Source organism: Melanaphis sacchari, unplaced genomic scaffold, assembly GCF_002803265.2.
Source record: "Melanaphis sacchari strain LSU unplaced genomic scaffold, SCAv2.0 Contig120_pilon_pilon, whole genome shotgun sequence".
NCBI lineage: Eukaryota > Metazoa > Arthropoda > Insecta > Hemiptera > Aphididae > Melanaphis > Melanaphis sacchari.
This window is the reverse complement of record NW_020270473.1, coordinates 619,771-632,427: the sequence shown is the minus strand read 5'-3', so window position 1 is coordinate 632,427 and position 12,657 is coordinate 619,771. Positions and strand designations below refer to the sequence as shown.

The 12,657-nt window shown below is 27.6% G+C and overlaps 1 protein-coding gene across 1 annotated transcript in view; it reads right to left on the bottom strand.

Moving 5' to 3' along the window:
• Nucleotides 1–12,657, bottom strand: part of LOC112590841 (lachesin-like) — a 201,373-nt gene that overhangs the window by 41,405 nt on the left and 147,311 nt on the right. The window lies entirely within an intron of this gene.

The window sequence follows — 12,657 nt, the reverse complement described above, 5'->3', positions numbered from 1 at the left end:
ACAAATGCATTTTTTTTTTATGATTGCAATTTGTGAAGTGGAGTATTGTTCGTTCAATATGCAATGTATGCAATGTGATTTGTTCGAAAAGTAAAAAAAAAGATAAACATTACACGCGCAATTTATACAGTCCCCATTGTCTCGTACTCATTAATATTGTTCGAAAAATTCATCTCGATTCATCCGTCGCTTAAACACGTTTTGGGTGAAAAAAATATGTGCCAATAAATATAAAGATTAAAAAAAAAAAAAAAAAAAATTCGATTGATAAATAAGTGCGTAACTTTTAGAAACGTGTTCACGTCTTTAAACGGAGTTTTACGAGTATTTGATGTGTGCATACGTAATATTATGTAAGTGCGTTCAGTTTGTAACCATCATATACTTACAACCTACTATTACATATGTTTATCGGTAGAATAAACTACCATAAAGGTGCATTTTGGCATTAATATATTTTTACCTTCCGTATGGAGATTGATTATTATAGTGTAATTTTTTTTATCTGTACACATACGTGTATACGAAAAATACATACTACAGTTTAAAAAAATAGACTTTTCAATCCCCATCACTTTTTGATGATTTCACTATTGATTTTATCTACTCTTTCCTTTCCTGTCCGGCCAAAGTTATCAATCGTAAAGCATTATTACCTTTCTCAGCGTGGTTAAATAAATTATGATACACGGAAAACGTAAGGTTGATGGGTATTCAATTTTTTCATTAATATAGTATTTAAAATTTTTTTACTGAGCTGTGATTTAGATGACTAATAAATAATAGGCAATTACACTGACGGAGTTTCGTATAGAATTGTAAATTTGGATATTTCATTGGAAATCGTATAACCCAAAACGTTATCGATAAGAAATAATTTTTTTTTATATACATAACAAATGAGTTTTAAAAATTAAGTTATTGATTCTATATTTATATTTATGTAATATTTTTATACATGCCGAGTAATATGAATTAGTTTTAATATAAATATTTGACATTGATTTAGATAACGTTTTTAAAATATAATCAACATTTTAATTTACGCAAGTAATTGTATTTTAGTTTTAACTTTATATAAATACATAATTTTTCAGAATTCGTTTGATGATTATTTTTTAATATACATATTTATTTTGTTGAAAAAATTATAAAATAGTGTTTTTTGTAGAATGCAATAAAATAAATAGTACATAAATATATAATATAAATAAATGTCAGAGTGGTGTTATAATATATCAAATATCTTCCCGAGAGTTGAATAAAAAATATTTCTATCGAAGGTTGAACACTCGATACAAGGAGCATTAGGCACGCACATTTGTATTTTTAAAGTAAACTCACTTGAATGGGTTTTATAAATTTTCGAAACTTAAGTTATTATTGAAGAATGGATTAATAATTTAATGGATCTTTTTCAAGTCACTCGATTCTGTCATAAATGTTTCATGAGGGTTTAAATCTTGAATGCAATTTTTATTTTAAACAATTAAACGTAATGGTGTTCATTATTATTTTTTTTATTGTTATTTAACAATGATTTGGGGTTGGTAAGCGTCATTTGTCCTATGTATATGCGCATGTTACGTTAAAGTTTGTTATACTTATTAGGAACCGATTTTCATTTTGGTGGTCGATGTTTGTGCTCTAGTATGCAGTCGATTTATAAAACAGGACCATGATCGACGCCATGAAAAATCAACAAAAACCAACTATGGTTGTTTTCGGTGTTGAAGGATATATTATATTTAAAGGCGGGTGAATGGACTAGTGAGAGCACTATATACGTTTAAAATATCTATGACGCAACAGACTTGTCATGGTAGTTTGTGATGAGTGAGGTGGGGAATGACAGGTTGTGGTCGAAGGGAGCGTCACCACAGCCGATGATAAGACGTGACGTGGTTGTTGGTTAAATATATACTTGTATACAGAAAGAGATAGGGTGATGGAGGGGATAGAGAGATATGACGAGAGAGAGAGAGAGAGATAGTGGAAAAAAGGGAGACAGACATAGTAACAGAATGAGAGAGAATGAGTAGGAGAGAGAGCTGGAGAGTCTAACCGATTAGAAGAGGGCTGGATGAAAAGTAAATAAATAAATAAATAAATAAAAGGGGAGGAAAATATCCCGAAGGGTATATACGGGTAACCTTTACCGTGGTGCAGACAGTAAACAATATATATATATCTATATAAATATAATAGTGCGAGAGAGTGTACAGCGGCTGCTGCTGATGTTATGGTTCGGGACCACCACTGCTGTTGTCGCGTTGTCCGGTCGATAAACGTAGTAAACGTGCTGTGGCTGCAAAACGGCCGCGTGCCAATCTCGGAGATCGTTTTCGTCTTCGGTTTTATTATTATTATTATTATTTTTTTCAAATCATTACGGCCCATGGTCTCGAAATAAACGTTTGTCTGTATAGAATTTCATACAGTGCGAAGTCGGGCACAAACAGACTCGAACTCGTAGTCGACGTATACTGCACATACTTAATACATATATTATTTTTATCTATACCGAGTTTATACCATCTTCCTGCTTAGATACGATACGATGCGAGAATGAACTGTCTACCGCATAAACGTGTGCGGCACGCGTCATTTCATTACGTGGTGCATTCGATTTTTGTGGTATTCATTTGTACACCCACGGGGACAGTTTTCAATGTTTGAGCTACGGTGAAAAGCGTTTTCGAGATGATAAGACACTTGAGATTCAAATCGCCCGAGTATTTGAATAAGACCGGAAAGAAAGAAAATCGAAAAAACATAATTTATGTAATATGAAACTAAATTTGGCAAAAGTTTTTTTCGCGAAAAAAATACCAACGACATTGATAATTTCACGAAATAAATGAAAATAAATGAAATTTAATTATAGATCAATTGCGATCTTTTCGTCGTTTGCGGGCTAATTTTTATCTTGTAATTAATTCGCTTCGAGTTCTGCGCCCGAAAATCAATTCAATAATCAGACCTAAAATCTCAATCAACAAACATAATTGAACTCGAGTATTACATCCATCGCCAGTCCACAAGTGTTCACCATCCGCTATTGCCTATTGGACTACTATATAGGTCGTATTTCTGGTTTCTATTCTGTTCAAGGGTTTCAAACAACTGTTTATCATGCAAACACAAGTGCATTTTCAACAGCACTACTGGCTAATAACGTTGGGTACCTACTGACCAATAATTGTTCAGCAAATCGGGAGATTATGATTTGACCAATAAACGTTTCAATTCACATTTACATTGTATAATAATTACGAATTACGTTAAAGTCCGCTGACGTGTAAGGTCTCTTTCTCCGTTGCGTTCGTATTTTTTTATCATTATTATTATTTTTTTTATAGATCTTGACATGTTTTTGTGAAAAATATTCATCGTTATTTTTAATCGTATAGCTGCGATGTATATTTTGTACCAGACCCTCGGGCGTAAAAAGTTTGTACTAACCCGCGGAGGAGTAAAATATTTTAAGCGAGATCGATTTGTGCGATCGGCTCAAACCAATTCCACGTTTTAGAACAGTAAACCGAACACTAAACGCACTTTATCTAGGCATTTGGTGCTGCTCGCACCGCCGGAAAAATATATAAATAGTTTTCTCTTGTTTTTCCTCTATATATGCGCGTATCGGCGAGACGACGTTATTAGGATTTCGTGCGAACGTTCGCAATTTTACCATCTCATTATTCGGCGACGTTCGTCAGTCGTCGGTTTATGAATATCGTTGGCGGTTATCATTATTTTATTTTCCTACCCGATAAAATAACGAACGGAAATCTATTATGTTCCAGCAAAAATCCGTCGTATAATTTAAGTACGGAGTTTGTTCGGTGTCTGTCGACATAATGTTATGTCTATATCGATGTATTGTAGATTGTTATACTCCGACGCAACGTCAAGTGATGGAAATATATTCGTGTGTGTGCGCGAGTGTGAGTAAAATTGATTTCACGTTAGTTATTTTTCTTTGTTCGCGCGCGTTAAATATACAAGAGGATTCAGACATGTGTAAAAATAATGCCTGTATACGAACGCGTAAACGTTAAAATCGATTGGGCGATGACGGAAGGCAGCTGTGGTAGTTTGTGTTTTAATTGAACTACACAGACAGCCAAATACTTAAGTTATTTAATTATTTAAACTGTATTTATGTGCAAATATAGTAGGTGGCTGGTTTTTGAGAATACGTTCATCTCTCAACTTGTATACCTACATCGCCACAACACTAATTAACGCAGTTATTTATTGCATCTAATAATACGATTTAAATAAACGAAAAAACAATAAAGATGTGATAAAAGTTAATAACATTATGGTTAAGGTTTGGTGTACATTTTGAGTTACAAAGTTATCTCAAAAAACTAACAATTTTACTCTTAACCCTTACTTCAGTAAATATTAACATCGTATTCTCCACATAGTGACACTGCAGTGTAATAATCGTAATAATGATATTATTATTAGCCATTGGCTTATTGTTAGGTATTATAAATTGCAACGACAATATTTGATTCTACAAAAAATGAAGATTATAATTAGTTAATATATCATATTATATAAATATTTAACTAAAAATAGAAATATGTAATATTTAATGTTATTGAATTTGGTGTTTTAATTGTGATTTGTGATGATATATTTTACACAATAATATTACAGAAATCATTCATAGTCAGTGTTATGTTGGGGTCACGGTGCGTTTATTCGACCGATACCTATTATTTAGTACGTCCTACATATACTATCTTTATTGTGTATTTAATAATTATTAATTAGCTTATATTATAATCTGTCAAGTTATTAGATCGTATAATTTTTTTCCTCATTATCAGTATTACTATCATAAAGTATGATACTAAAATCTTCCATATCAAACTTTTAAAATGTTTTCAATTATATTACTATTATTATGATAAAAAATCTATATTATAATATATTTGATAAATATTTATTAACCAATCAAATCCAATATATATAAAATAATGTATTGAAATTTAAAAATCTACATAATATTATACATCAGAGGAATCTATGCCTAAAAAATATCGTTAAATACAATTTTATTTTAATAGTTGTTAAAGTATTTTGAAAATTGTTGTAAACAACTTGTCTTACATAATAGTTTTAAACCTTTGTATTACTTTATCCTTTTTTTAAAATCGGGTAAGCCACATAAGTCGCAAATGGTTGGACTCAGGCGCGGGCGTGGTCTATTGAGAATAGCTTCTCGGAACAGTCTTGTTGATAGATGTATGTATACTGTATATGTTTTAAAGTTAAAATAAAATAGATTTATGAATAACTCTAGTTTAGGTAGTAAAATTGTGTGATATAAAATAATAACGATATTTCAATTGGATTTATTTTTGATGAATATCAAAAAAGTTTGACAAGATTTAGAATACATTGGAAATTTATTATTTTTTTGTGTAGTAAATTACGAGACATCTGAATCTTGTCAAACATGTGATTTTTGGGTTTTCACCTTTATAAAAATGTTTATTTTTCACATTGTTAGTTTGTTTTATTTGATTCAAGACCTGTCAGAAAATTTAATATGTTATATGATTGAGAATAAAAGACATGTGTCAGATATTATTTTCTTTGACAGCTTTTATTTTACCATATGACAGTTATATATTTGTCAAAATTAACAAAAAGAAAAAAATGCAAATCCAAGGTGTAAAAATCCTATGAAATCAGGTGAATATTAAAATTATAAAAATAGGTAATACACCCTAGATTGTCCAAGAAGAAATTAGGATGCATAAATATAAATAATAACTAGTTATTAAATATTAATACTTTTAAAACTAAGTTATTTCATTAAATAAAAATTTGAACTTTTCTTCAAATAGTTAATATTAAATTTTATATTGAATACATCAAATACAGGAGAAATTGTAAAACTTAATACTCAGTGTTAAAACTGTAAAGAAATAAAATTAAAAGTATTATATAATACATTTAAGAGTAAATACATTAGAAAATATCGCAATATTATCGTATTAAAAGTTTAAATACTTTAGGACTAATAGAAAACCATATCATCACATATTATATGGCACCTCAGTTGATAGATAACCAGACATAAATTGTATTTTATAGAAATTAATTTTCAAATTCTACAGTAGTGTTTTTTATAGAGTAGAAACTTGAAACAACAAAATAATGATACAAGTACCTATTTCTCCAACATTTCAATAATTTTTAATTTAAACACATTCACGTCAATCTAGCTTTATTTTACTGATTTTATTAACCTCTTCGTGCATGTAGGTATCATATGATACCGCAACTAATTTAATCGATAAATTAATTAAATTAAAAAAGAAAAAAACGATCAATTTACGTTGATTTATCCTACATTAAAAATAAAAATGAGGGACATTTAGACAAATACATGATACAAATTAATTATTTAATGTTTTGTATTAAATTAATATCGGAATAAACGAATGATGGAAAAAAAATGTAATGCTTAAGTCGATTAAAACATTTAACGATAGTAAATTTAATATTGAAACGTTCATCAAGTGTGAACATTTTTTTCGTTTTAAGATTGATATAAGTTTTTCTCATTTAATCGTCTTAAAAATACACAATTTCAGATTAAATATTGTATTTATTTTTCATAACAATCATCTACTGGGAATTTGCATAAGCGACTTATCCATCATAATTCGTTAGAGACACTGTCGAAATATTTAAAGCGTTTATTATACCCCAAAAGGATTTTTTACAGGAAAAAATAAATCATATTGGAATAACCAATATATGCAATAATCAATATATATATATATATATATAATATATTTCCTACGCTATGCTTTCAGTCTAAAAAGATTACCGCTATAATATTGCAATTGTCAATCAATTAATAATATTTAAAATAAACACTCCAAACATGAGTTCCAATCATCTGGTATCAAACGTACATAGAAAACGCAAACTTTTATTATTTAAAATTATCGGTACGACCTAAACGCAACAAATACGTTACCTACTATGAACTTTGAATATCGTATTTCCAATTGTAACACTGAGCCGCCGTACGCTCGATGCAACATAATTGTGTGTCTACTCGTTTTGTTCAATAATTCAACATTTTATTTTTATTGTTCAGGGTATAGGTCTGTTGAACGTTCGTTTACAGTCTATAATAAAACATCGGAGATAATCCGTGTTTTATATTTATTTGATATATTTTCATCCTTGTTGTTTTATCTCAGAATTTATATTATTTTTATTGGCGATATTAGTTTTATATAAGCGTACCAGCATTATATATATATTGATTTTAAAAACCTTTTTTTGTTGGGTATTTGAAAAAAAAAATGCAAATAAAATAATAATCTGGATATTATTTACTTAATTACACTTACGTGTCTTCTACCGTATTAAATAAATCGTATCGTAACGATTAATCTACAACGCGAACCATACATAACATATATTATTTATGTAAAATACGTATTATGAAACAAAAATAAGATGTATAACAGAGATATAAAATATCATTTTTAAATTTGAATGCTTAAAAACGCGTATTTATGAAGATATTGTTTTTTTTTTTTAATTTTATAGCTTTAATGGATTTAAATACATTTCAAATCAAATTACGTTTAATCTAGTTAGTTAAAAGTTTGGAAGTGACTATTAAAGTAATTATCGTTTTGTTGTTTTAGTTGGTTGCAACTTGCATTGTCTGTTCACTAATGTCAAGTGGTATTATAATGCCATTACGAGTTTTTACTGTCAAAATTTGGTCTTGGTAAATTGTTATATACATGGACATTAGAAACTTAATGGAGTGTTTCAGAAAATATAGACAGAAATTCATAAATCGAAGGCTATAGAGTATGTTTCACAAACAATACTAATTACAATATTAAATTACAAATATGTTAATACATATTTATGAGTTTAATTTTTTTTTAAATAATTCTATACTTAAATGATTTATTCTATTCGGTAAACTCATATTTGCTTCAGAATAACGTTTATTAGAGATAATGAAAATATAATATTTGAAAAATTATAGTATTTAATATAATATATATATATATATATATTTATGTATACTATATTAATAAACTCTCTAGACATATTGCAGTAAATGTGTTAAGAGTTTATAAATTTAATGGAAGTACGGAATTATAATTTTTTAGTAAATTCTATAACAACATTGTAATAGGGTTAAGTAATAAGTATATACATATATTATGTAGATTTACAAAGGTAAAAAAAATAATATTTTTTTTTTTATAAACTTAAAAGGATTTTATTATTAGATTGCTTGATAAAATACAAAACAAAAAAAAAATAATTCTCTCAAAGTCAATCTTCTATGGAACGGAACGGACTACAATTTTCAGTGAAATATTGTTAAAATTAAAATCGAAAAGCAGTGATAAATGATTATTTGATTTTTTTATTGGATTTTTTGTGCTATAACTGGATCGTGTTTGTTTATTAAAATCGTATTTTTTGCGTATTTTTGTAGAAACAGTAATATATTCAAAAACAGAGAAATATCTGGTAACTTAAAAGTTTGTTGATTGAATGGTGATCAGAGTATGTTTTCAAAATTATCTTTCGAGCAGTCTTTTTTCTTGCTTAATTTAGGGACGACTGCAGTATAGTAGTTAATATTTATTATTTATAAATTAAAAAAAAAAACTTTTAAAGCCTTACTAATTAGATTATTAAATAAGTTACCTATATGACATATATTATATGTGTTCAAGTAAATTATATGATAAGTAGTAAAACAAACAAAGACATAAAGTGTATAACCTTATTTTTCAGTATCAATAGCGGATTCAGGGAGGGCACAGGGGCACGTGTCTCTCCTGTCAATGTACCATAGAAAAAATTTTGAAATGGTCATTTTTTTATTTATACATAAATATGATTTTAAAAACTAAATAAATATCTATATAATAGTCGGAAAGCTGGTATTGTCGAACGTCAAAAGCCATTATCATTGGTTTTAAATTAAATATTGCATCGGTATTAGATACTCCTATGGTACGTGAAATCGCACAAAATAAACAAAAGTTAATTATTTCCATAATAAAAACCATAATATATTGTGGTTTACAAAAATATCATTAATAGGCCACAAGGTTGACTGTCCTATTTATTATAATGAAAGTAAAGATAGCAATTAAAGTATTATGAAACAAAAAGGGAACTTTAAGGCTCTGTTACAATTTCGTATTGGCACAGGAGATAAAATCTTCGACGAACATTTAAATACATCACAATGTAATGCAACTTATACGTATATTAGTAAGACTATACGAAATTATTTAATAGATTGCTGCGGAGATGTCATAAGAAATTTAAAAACATAAAAAAAGGTTATATTACATTTTAATTGATAAAACATGCGATAATAGTATATCTGAACAATTTACATTTTTTGTTAGATATTTTTATGTAGATAAATGAAGATCGTTGATGAATATTTTCTTGAATTCAAAAAAGTTGAAAACATTACTGGAGAAAATTTGACTGATACTATAATAAAAATTATTGAAAGTAAATAAGTTATATATTTTATTTCTACGAGGACAAGGGTATAATGGAATGGTCTAACATGAGTGGTGCATTTAAACGTGTACAGTCGCGAATTTTAAAATTTAAACTTCTTGCTTTCTATACTCATTATGTAAAGCATAGATTAAATTTAGTATTAAAAAAATCTAATTATACTCCTTTCATATTAACATATGTTTTTATTTATATATTTTATATTAATTCATAATTATTTACTAAAAATATAAATAATGGGCTTCCCTTTCAAACAATTTTTGGATCCGCCGCTGTACAGTATATATTTATATTAAAAACGTTTTGGACAAAGGCTTATTGCTTAAATACTTGTGATTGTGTATAATTATTTGTTTTTAAATACTAAAAAGAGTATTTTTGATTATAATATACTACATATTTTATTGGAACAAAAAACATAATATTGCTAGTACAGAGTAGGTACATTTTTTAAACAGGGTTCAAGTATTAAAAAAGTTTCTTAACCTGGTTATTAAGCGAAGTACAGTAATAAAGTATTCTTAGTTTTAGTTTTAAATTTTATTTAGTTTAATATATGAGAGTATAATCAAGTTAACAATCGATAGATTGGTTTTAGAATTTAAGGTAATTATACTTTTAATTGAAGATATTGTAAAATTTATTATTTTAGATGTGTAATAGTAAAATTTGTGCAATTTACCTAATGCAGTTTACTTTCTGTGAAAGTTTGTGTAGTGTTTAAATTAAATTACATCGGAAAAGCGATATTTGAAAAAAAGAGAAAAATTCAATTTAAAAAAGAAAAACGTAAGCAGTGCATATTATTTGACTGATACTGAGTTTTATATAAAAAAAATACTTATTAAATAAATAAAAAAAACCATTAAATTTTAATTTATTATACCGGGTAGTATAGAATTTTACATAGTTTCTCCATCAAAATCTAGCACTACCATAATGCCTGGTTAACATACCCATACGTTTCCATAACATATACATATAAATTCATGGTTTGCATGTAAAACCACTGTTTTTATAAACGACGAGTCGACCGTGACAATCAATCATTCGATATTAAGAAAAAAAAAAACCTTATTTGATTTAATAAAACACCTCTGTATCAGTCAACGTTTAGAATTGTACGACTAAAACGCCATTACCTTGTCATCGTCATCGTTGACTTTTTTTTTTACAAGCTCTGTCTAAATGTAAAATGTACGATCGGTTATTCGTTTTACAGAATCGAGTAGCGCCGTAAAGACATTGGTTGCGGTTTTGTGCGTGACAATGTAAATAGAACGCTAGTCAAAAATATTTCATGCGTGTCACCGTCGAACGGACTAGACAAGTAAATCGTCCGTGTAATGTTGATGTGCAGTATGATAGATACATTTTGTGCGATGTACTTAATTTTAAGTCGTAAGTTTTATCGGAAACACTGTTGACAATAACGACGGTTATAGAACCACGTTCGATCGATTACGAGTGTACGAAATGAATCGCCATAACTTTTATTTGAGTTCTGAATTGATATTAAAATTATTAGTAAATTGATATTATTATTATTATAATTTTTTTTTTTTGTTTGAAAAACACTAATTAAACAGTTCTTTTTGACATTTGGTAAGTTTATAGCGATGAAGGACAAAACTTTATATTTTTTAACAGATAATTTTGACTTTTAAAAACCTGTCTGAATTGAAAATTTTCAAAGGAAACGTTTTACTTGATTGCTCTGTCAAAAATGTGACTTTCTACCACCTACAGTTGTGTTAATGTAAAAGAAAAGTACTCACAAAGCTTGGCTAAAAAAACTTTATCCCTTCAATCCAAAGTAGAAATATATGAATGCAATCATATACATGTTATTTAAGTATGTTTTTGATCTACATATATGTGAGATGTACAAAGTAAATATATAATTATTGAAAAAATGTGATACAATGTGATTTAATATTTCCAAAGTAATTTATTTTTCTTGTCGTTATATTTTTTAGAAAACCTTTGGAAATTTTTCTTTGTAATATATCTATAAATGAAAAAAAAATAATTTTCATCTACACGACAGTTTTTACTTTGCATGAATAGATAAGGCTACTGTTCGGATAATTATTTAAGTAAAAATATTGTGTGAGTTTAAGTTCTTAGAATTGTTGTCGATTATGAAGCTTCTAACTACAAAGTAGGGTTATAATAAATTACTAATTGTTTGAAAATGTATCAATGTTAGATTGGACTTTATAAGTATAATAATTTATTTCACGTGATATACCTAATGGTAAAAATAATTGAATTTATAAATATTGAAAACTGCGATTATAATTGCGTTTAATACAAATTCGTTTGTATTTTTTGATTGAACAAATATCAGTTTGCGGCTATAATAAAGACCAACAACTAACTATATAAGAAAGTTTGATTTAGAAATAACTATTAGAACACTTCATGTTTTTAATTTTAAAACTTAAATACTAAATAGAACGAAGACTGGAAAGTTTCGATGAATATGGCTACTAAAGTTTGAACGACGACGATAGGTACCTAATCGATTTTACGGGTTATGTGTTTCTTTCTTTTTTTCAGTTATATTTTTCTAAGTACTTTCAGTTTTCAATAATAAACATTAATTGTTTCTATTTTTTTTTTAAAATTCGTTTCTCATTTTCAATGCACTCTATAAGCAATTTTCATGAGAGATTTTAAAGAATAACTCTTATAACATTTTACCAATTAACTAACCCAATAAAAGTATACTTTAAACGCCAAGTGGACGTCGTTGATTGAATATACTTATAAATTTAGCCAATTAATAGTCTAACAGTGTTATGACGTAAACAACAGTTACATTTCGAAATTAAGTTTTATCAGTAGTTAAATGTCTATAATATATAATGATAAATATTTTATTATTATTTCGACGTTTGTTCATTTAACACTTTATTGGGGTCTGCAACTACAAAGCAGATACCTACCTACACTAATCGAATTTTCAAAACAGCTATAAACATTGTGGTTTAAACAGTAAGTATAACGAATAAAATACAGTTAATTGGTGCGCACGAACCATTTTAAAATAAAATACTGTTATACTGACTA